The sequence below is a fragment of the Nothoprocta perdicaria genome, unplaced genomic scaffold, assembly GCF_003342845.1.
Source record: "Nothoprocta perdicaria isolate Ctin4 unplaced genomic scaffold, notPer1 scaffold_143, whole genome shotgun sequence".
NCBI classification, from domain to species: Eukaryota; Metazoa; Chordata; class Aves; order Tinamiformes; family Tinamidae; genus Nothoprocta; species Nothoprocta perdicaria.
In genome coordinates this window covers 327-8488 of record NW_020454572.1, presented here as the reverse complement: position 1 = coordinate 8488, position 8162 = coordinate 327, and the positions used below count along the sequence as shown (strand labels likewise).

At 43.8% G+C, this 8162-nt stretch overlaps 1 pseudogene; it reads left to right on the top strand.

The window, feature by feature from the left end:
* LOC112943257 overlaps window positions 1-7299 on the top strand; it is a 10967-nt pseudogene extending 3668 nt beyond the window's left edge.
* The last annotated feature ends 863 nt before the right edge of the window (window positions 7300-8162 follow it).

Sequence of the window (8162 nt, the reverse complement as noted above, 5' to 3'; positions counted from 1 at the left end):
AAATTCAACTTTTCCGTCCATTTTGCAAAATTCAACTTTTCCGTCCATTTTGCATGAAAAACAGGACAAAACCATTTTTTTTAGTTATATTTGTCTAGCTGTCTTTCTAATGTGTGTTTCCATAAATTAATACAATAGAATTAAAATTTTAATGTTAAGTTTAAAACCTAACTAGTTCAGGTAGCAGTAGGTGTGTGGGTATGGGTTTTGGCTTGGATATGCAATCTGAGATTACTAAATTGAGATGATTTCCTCTCGGAGATGAGGAATATCTGTTGCCGTGCCACACTTGGATATTAAGCACAGAGTGATTGTTACAGTTGTGATCATGAGCAAATTTTCACATTTTTGATGGAGAAACTCGCCTTTGGGGTGAGGAGATGTGCAGGGTACCATGCCCATATGAGGGTTGGCTTCTCTGCTGAGGTCTCCAAGGAGATGACCAGGATTATTTCTTCCTCCTTGTTCCATAGGCTTTCAGATATTACACAGGAGCTCCTTTGGTCACTGCCATCCAACTGCACTAGGGCAGGCTCAGCTGCAAGAGAAGTCAGTAGGCTCCAGTGAGCAACCAGTAAAGCCCTTCAAATGACTGTGGCAATGGCAAGTCTGCAAAAGCATTTTCTTCCTTCCCTGTTCCTTAGGATAAATCCTTTAGGATTAGGATGGAGGCTATTGTGCCCATCAGTACGGGTAACAGCGAGCTCAGCTTCTTGTTTAGATCCGGAGGATCTAAAAAGATCTAAAACCACTAGTTTTTGCTGAGTASGATTTTTCTCAGCTGTGACATTATTAGCTCAAACGGAAGCTCGAGCTGTTTCATGAAGCGAGTCTTGTGCAAGCGAAGAGAATGTGAGTTGAAGCTTTAGCTTATGTGAATGGAGCAGAAGGAAACAGGAAGCATCTCTGCTAGAGCAGCTGCCGGCTTGAAGTAGCTGCAGCTCTGTGAATACGGGTAGGTTGGACAAAAGTTCACATAGATTTTCCCTTTTGGAGTAGATTTGTTTTTCTTTTTTTTCAGTAAGGAAATTAGTTGTTGAACTAGACTCCAAGTAAAAACACGTATAAGACTACTTAGGAGAAAAAGAATTTATGAAGTTTTATAAAGAGAGTGAAATCAGATAATGCTGTGGAGGAAAGCAGAGGTTAAGTTGTGGTGGGTCTAATGAGCAAAGATGCGAGTCTAAGTGGGAATTGTGTCCGTCCCCTGCGTGCTGTGTGGGAGCGTGGGTGGCAGCTCCCGTCACCAGTGTTTGCCTGATCCTGGCAAGCGCCCCGGAAGARCAGACAGGCGCACGGATGTTCCTTCTGCCTTCATCCGAACCGGCTTTGACGTTCAGCATGGTGCACGGGGAGCGCCGTTGTTAAGCTCTGTGCCTCCGAAAGGGAACCAGTTGAAAGTAAATAAATAAAATTAACAATTAAAATGCTCTAAATGACTTCTCTTCAAATCTGAGGTTACAAGTGGAGCTGTGCTGCTTTTACTGAAGACCAAGCAGGTGTCAGGATTTGAGAAAAACTAGTTTCAGGGAGTTGTGTAAGTAGAAGCTGCACCCAGAGCCTAGCTTTCTAAATGAGTGAGGTACTAGAGTAATTTTATTCACTTTTTCTTAAAAATATATATTCTTGCTGTGATTCGTACACATGTTTAACTGAAAGCTGTAAATAGTTGATATTTGAAGAAATTTGATCTGCCTCAATGTAAGAGTCTATCTTAATTTTGCAGGGAAAAGAAAGAATTTTTCTGACAGTTTCTAGACCATCACTATAACCTTATCATCATTGCAACCTCGTTCTTTTATTTTTCTTCCATTTTTTTTTTCTTTTCTCTATTATTTGTTGACTTGTCCTTTATTTCRTTTGCAAGTTATATTGCAGCTAGGAACATGTCTCTCTTGATCCATCTCTAGCACACTTCTGGGCATAATTATAATCATAAAGATCTTTGAAACCTTTCCACCTGATGTCTTGTTATCGCTCAAGTTGAGATGTTCTATACTGGCACCATTGAAAAAAAAAAATCCTTTTTTTAGACTTCAAACACTTAGAAGGTAATAAAAACAACCAAACAAGACTGCACTTTGCAGGATACAAAAATACCCGTTTCATTGTAATATCTTAAATTTGCTCCTAGGCCCCTATGAACAAAGTATTGGATTACCAAGTAATACCCTTCCTCCCAAGGAATTATGGACTTTAGCCTTAGGCTCTGTCTAAACCATTGCATTAGGAGACATGTTACTGAGGTCACGTTTGCCAGGTTGCAGCTGGGTCGCACGGTGCCGTCCCCCCTGCTTTGAGACCTTGCCAAGATGCTGAAATGTCCCTCGGGCCCCTTCCTCTCGTGGTCCATTTCGGGGTGGCTTGGAGGCCTGCATGTGGCTTTGCAGCTAAAGTGCAGGAGGAGGAATCACAGAATGTTCAAGGTTGGAAGGGACCTCTAGAGATCATCTAGTCCAACCTTCCTAGAAAAACTGGGTGCTGTTTGTCAGTGAGCCACAGAGTCTGATGGAGCTGTGGCAAACTGTGATTTTTTCCTTTGTCTATAATACTAGTAAGTTAGAATATTACTTCTGAGAAGAGTGTTTACAATTAGGGCCCATGTGTTCTGTCTGCAGTATGTAAGGACTCAAGTACATCCCGCTCATGATTGCTTCCTCTTTTTCTCCAACTATTGTATTTTAAAAATTAGCCAGAGTTTCTGAGTTGTCATTAGCTGTGGGACTGGTATCACAGATGGGTACAGAGGTGGATGGGCTGAATGTCGGCATCAAGCTGCCCGCTGCCTCCCCAGCGCTGCCTGGCAGCGGGGAACGCSGCTGGCAGCAGCTCCCAGCAAGTCTCGGCTTTGCCCAGGTGCTGCTCCAGGCAGGGAAATGGGTGAGTCGCCAGCTGTGGCCTGGAGCCAYCTTCAGTCCTTGGTGTTTACAAAGAAGTAGGTTCTTGCTAAGGGTTGTTAAAACAGACCTCGTGTTGAACCCGTTTGCTTTATGCTGTGTAGTCAGTCCTGTCTGGAGGAAGGAGTTCTGACTGAATTCGTTCTTCCTTTCTAACTAGTGGACGTGATGGTAAAGCTCTGGTGAGCATGAGTTCCTTTGGCCTAGCGTGTGCCCATAATCTGGCTAATTGCTTTTGTGAAGCTATTTTAGTTGAGCATTTTATGGTTTGTTAGCCAGCTGATTGCCTTGCAGCACATTAATGCTGCAGAACATCACAGCATCCACTCAGTGCTGACTGCCCAGAGACCTATGTCAAGCTTCCCTGGCACCTTATAAGAAAATGCTTTTCTATAGAAGATGTGATGAGGCAAATCACTTGTGGCTCCATTGCAGATCTACTTTTTTTTTTTTTTTTTTTTGTGTTACTTCAATAAAATGCAAGTAATAAATGCAATAATCAAATGCATGGGTACCATTAACCAGATAACTGTAGCATTCTCCAGAAAGGTCGTTAGGCTGAACATTGCAGCAGGGTTTGCAGTCCATCCTCGCGTCCCACATCCGAGCCGAGCGTGTGCAGCCTGCCTGTGACACTGCTTCAAACTGGCTGCTCGGTGATTAGGTAATTAGGGATTTAATAAAGCTAGTTAAGCATCCAGTAGATCAGAATAACTTGTTTCCAGTGTTTCTCATGTAATGGTAAGAACATAATTGAACAGGTTTAAAGTTATTTTTCTGACTGATATGTACTTGCCAGGGTTTCTTTGAGCACTGTTATTAGAGAGACTAAAAATCTTTCAGGAAAAGGAAGATCCCCCACTCGCCCCTGCTAGCACCATCCCAGAATATGGCAGGGATTTAGTAAATGCCGCGAGTTTGTCATTTGGTGTTTTACTAGTCAATCATTCTTGTAAACTCAGATATATTGTGTAAGATTGTGAAAGTTATGCTGAGCTATTAATTAAGAAAAGCCCTCTCCTGAATGAGCTTCTCTGATTTTCATCTCGATAGCTGCGTCAGCCCAGAACAGCACAGGACTGTATAAACCCAGGAAGTCGAAGTGACTGCCTGGCTAGCACAAAGAAAATAGAAGCAGACGTGTGTTATTCTTGCATGGGGACAGCTGGGTGTGTTACTTCAGTCACAGGGCTCTATTTTTCTTTCCCTTATATCGACACACGTGTTTTTGTCAAGCATTCTTGTCCAAGTCTTAAAGACTCCACCAAAGGTCTCAAAGATGCAGATTTTCTTGTCCAGCCAGGATGCACTGGTTAGAAGCACTTTTCTAACCATGGTGCTATCACCCTTTTTTATACATCCTTCCACTGGCTTTTCTCTCCCTACACTGTTCAGCTCCCAATTACTTGGTTTCCTTTTCAAGGACTCTCTGAAGTTCTTCCCACCCAACCTGTCTTTTCCCATTCAGGTCTAGGATTGATCCCTGTCTCTGTGAGTTTGAGCCTATCTCACTCTCTTACTAGATTTTTTTTCAGACTAACACTTAACCTGCTTTTTCCAGGGCTGCCCTTCACACCTGGGAAGAAGCATCTGCAAAGTTGTCTCACCTGTGTCTGCTGCTTTGGTTAAGATCATTTTTGTCGGGGTGCCTTCCAAAACTGCATGGCTGCACAAGTGATGTTCTTCATCTTGATGCTCATGAATCTAGAGAGAGGGGAGAATTTTCCTGTCATTATTAGACAAAAAAGGTGTATGAGGAAAAAGAGCTAGCCAAATGATGTATTTTAATGCCTTACGGCTTCTGACCATGGAACAGTACACTCTGAGTCTGCAGTTGGTATCACATATGTGCCACAATTAAAGATATGCTGGCAGTAGGAACATAAATCATTTACAAGGACTTGCTTTAAAGAAGCAGAAATCTAAAAGGTGAGAGAAAACTGAAGAATTGGCTGTTCCTTGCCTTGGTGGTGTCATCCTTCAAATCTGCCTCTTCTCTCCCCTGTCACCATCTAGCTCTGTTCTGCATCATTCTGCTGTTGGCTATTAGGAGTTACAAAATAGTCCATCTGCCTCTAGGTGCCCTGTATGGTATTTAAAATATAAATTAAATGACTATTTCCCCAAACAATTTCTAATTATAGAGCCCAAATTTTAAATGAGGACATACCAATTAATGTTCTCATTTCTTTAGATGCTCAAAATAGAAAGGGTTTTGAAGCACTTTTTTTCCCTAGCAAACATTTTTGTCTTTGAACACGAGGTGCCWTTGCCCTTACACCTTCAACACATCACTTCATTTTTTTTTTCCCTTTTCTTTTGAGAGACACTGTCACTTCAAGGGAAGTAACTTAAGTGATAAAATAGTGCACGCAATACTCCTGTAGCGCTGCCTAGAGATAACTGCCATACAGCGTTTGTGAAGGTTTGAAAGTAGCTGATAAAAATGAGCACGAAGCCTTAGGGAGGGGTATTACAAAACGAAAGAAACTCTAAAGGATATTTTTCAGTGTTAAGAGTTGCAATTTGTAATAGGAATATGTTTTATGACAACCTTAGTCATTTGCATTAAATGGTCAAATTACTAATTTCCTCTGCAGAAATACCAGTTGCTTGCAGTTGGAATTTCTCCAGATCTGTGATCTTCCAGGAGCCTGTTAAAAATACCATTTTATATTAAACAAGAAAAAAAGATCTCAGTTTCAAGGCAAGACTGGTGTGAGAAAATCTACTTTGGGCTTTTATTAACCATTATGTATGTTTTGTGGGTTTTGTCTTTATAGGTTTTCCCTCTGCCTCCTGAGAGCCTCAGTATGGCATTGTGCGGCGAGCAGTGACGTCCTCTGCCAAATGTAGATGCCCCAGGAGCCAGATGAAAGCGGCGGCCCCGTCTCCCTGTCCCTGCGGCRCGGTGCGGTGCTGCTCCCACGGCTGTGTCGCTGCCTCGCCCTGCAAGAGAACCCGCGGCCGGACAGTTTCGCCCCGCGCGGTCGCCGTGTTCTGAGGGACGGCTGACCGGGACATCATGTAGTAGGCCCTCAAGCGTTGCCATAACTGAGCTGCAATGGTTTTATACACTTCCCCATTTCCCAACAGCTTTCTGTCAGTGCTGCACTCCTTTTCCTGGGGCCTGATTTTCCCATGTTACTGGCTTGCAGATAGGCTCGTGGCCTCTTTTGTTCCAACCACCTATGAGAAGCGTCAAAGAGCAGATGATCCCTGCTATTTCCACGCGCTCTGCATCATCATCACCACCCCCATCTACCTGGCACTGCTYGTAGCCTCCCTCCCATTTGCCCTGATCGGCTTCTTGCTCTGGTCCCCGCTGCAGTCGGCTCGACGGCCGTACATCTACTCGAGGCTGGAAGACAAGAGCCATGCCAATGGAGCTGCGCTGCTCACTGAGTGGAAGGCTGCAGGAACTGGAAAGAGCTTCTGCTTTGGCAGTGCCAACGTTTGTCTGCTACCAGATTCTCTGGCGAGATTCAATAATGTTTTCAATACACAGGCTAGGGCTAAAGAGATTGGCCGGAGGATCCGAAACGGGGCGAGCAGGCCGCAGATCAAAATATACATAGATTCTCCTACCAACACATCCATCAGTGCAGCGAGTTTTAGCAGCTTGGTCTCCCCTCAGGGTGGAGATAACACCAATCGTGCTGTCAGTGTTGGCATGAAAAGGACAACATCTATGGAGTATAAAGGAGACAATTCTGGCCTAAACAACAGCGAGGATGCTAGAGAGGATAAGGCTGGACTCGGGGAGCCAAATGAAGGAGAAGAAAACTCTTGCATCGTTCGCATAAACGGAGAGGAGAACGGCCTCACTTCAGACGCTGAAGTAGACACAGTCAATGGGCAGCCTAACGCTGGTGGCCAAACAGAGCAGTCCCCGGATGGCGATGCAGAGAACTCGAAAACGCCCAACCACAAGCAGAAGGAAGGAGATTCTGGGAGTTTAGACAGCTACACTGCCTCACGAGAGTCCTTGGTTAAGGTTCGCATTGGAGATGGTTCAGTGGACCAAAGCACTGTCAACAACAAGCTTCTCTACAAAGCTTCAATCATGAAGAAGACTTCAGTGCGGAAGAAGAAACACACCGATGAGACCTTTGATCACGAGATCTCAGCTTTCTTCCCTGCCAACTTGGACTTTCTGTGTTTGCAGGAAGTGTTTGACAAAAGAGCTGCAGAGAAATTGAAAGAGCAGCTTCATCACTATTTTGAATACATTGTCTACGATGTTGGTTTCTACAGCTGCCATGGCTGCTGTAGCTTTAAGTTTGTGAACAGTGGTCTGCTTTTTGCCAGCCGCTATCCTGTTATGGATGCTGCTTATCACTGTTACCCCAATGGAAGAGGAACGGACTCCTTGGCTTCCAAGGGAGCCTTGTTTCTCAAGGTAAGAGCCTTTCTTTTTGAAGCCCTAGCTATTACTGGTACAAGGTGACAAGTTATGCAGTTGTTTTTTATCAGACATTTCTGTTAGAGTTCAAAGAAGCAACATTCAGATCTCGATTGCCTCATGTAGTCTGTATATAGGTTTCATGGCCTAGATACTGGGTTCCTGATGGTTGCGTGAGAAATAATGAGGGACTTCTGGAGGTGAGTTTTAAGTGCCAAAATTTGAAGTGGTTTCCCTGGAATTTTGGCTTCTTCCTACAGAATTCTCTTTAGCGAACAGATTTTGAGCACAAATGTGGTAAAATGAGCACTGATCAGAAGCCCCTCACACACTGTGCAAGTCCAAAGACACAATCAAAAGATGAAGTGTCGTTTGGATAAAACTGAAGGAATTTCGATGAGCCGTGCGGCCATTTTTCTCTCTCCTGCTTATAAAATAATTGCTCTAAAGTCTTTTCATTTATTAGTAGGGTTAAATTAATTTAAATTAACTGCTGATGGTGAGAGCAGGGAGCCTGGGGTTGTACTGCTGCAGATGCTGAAAAGCAGAAGGGACCGTGGGCATGCAGTGCGTGGCTTTCCCAAGGCTGGTGGCTGTTCACGACAGTCCTGAGAGCGTCTGGGCGGGTTCTTTGCCAGGTGGGTCCATCTAACCAGAGACTAACCATGATCCCAAAACTCAGCACAGAGGTTCAAATCTGTAGCCTAAAACCCAGGTGAATCTAGAAATTGCCTAGCATACTGCATCTTAGGTTTTACTAAATTACAATTGAATCTATTTTTTCTTTTTTTCCTAGAACCAGCAAAACACTCCAGGTACTCTAATTTTATGTACTCCCTAGGGTATTGCTCACTAGACCA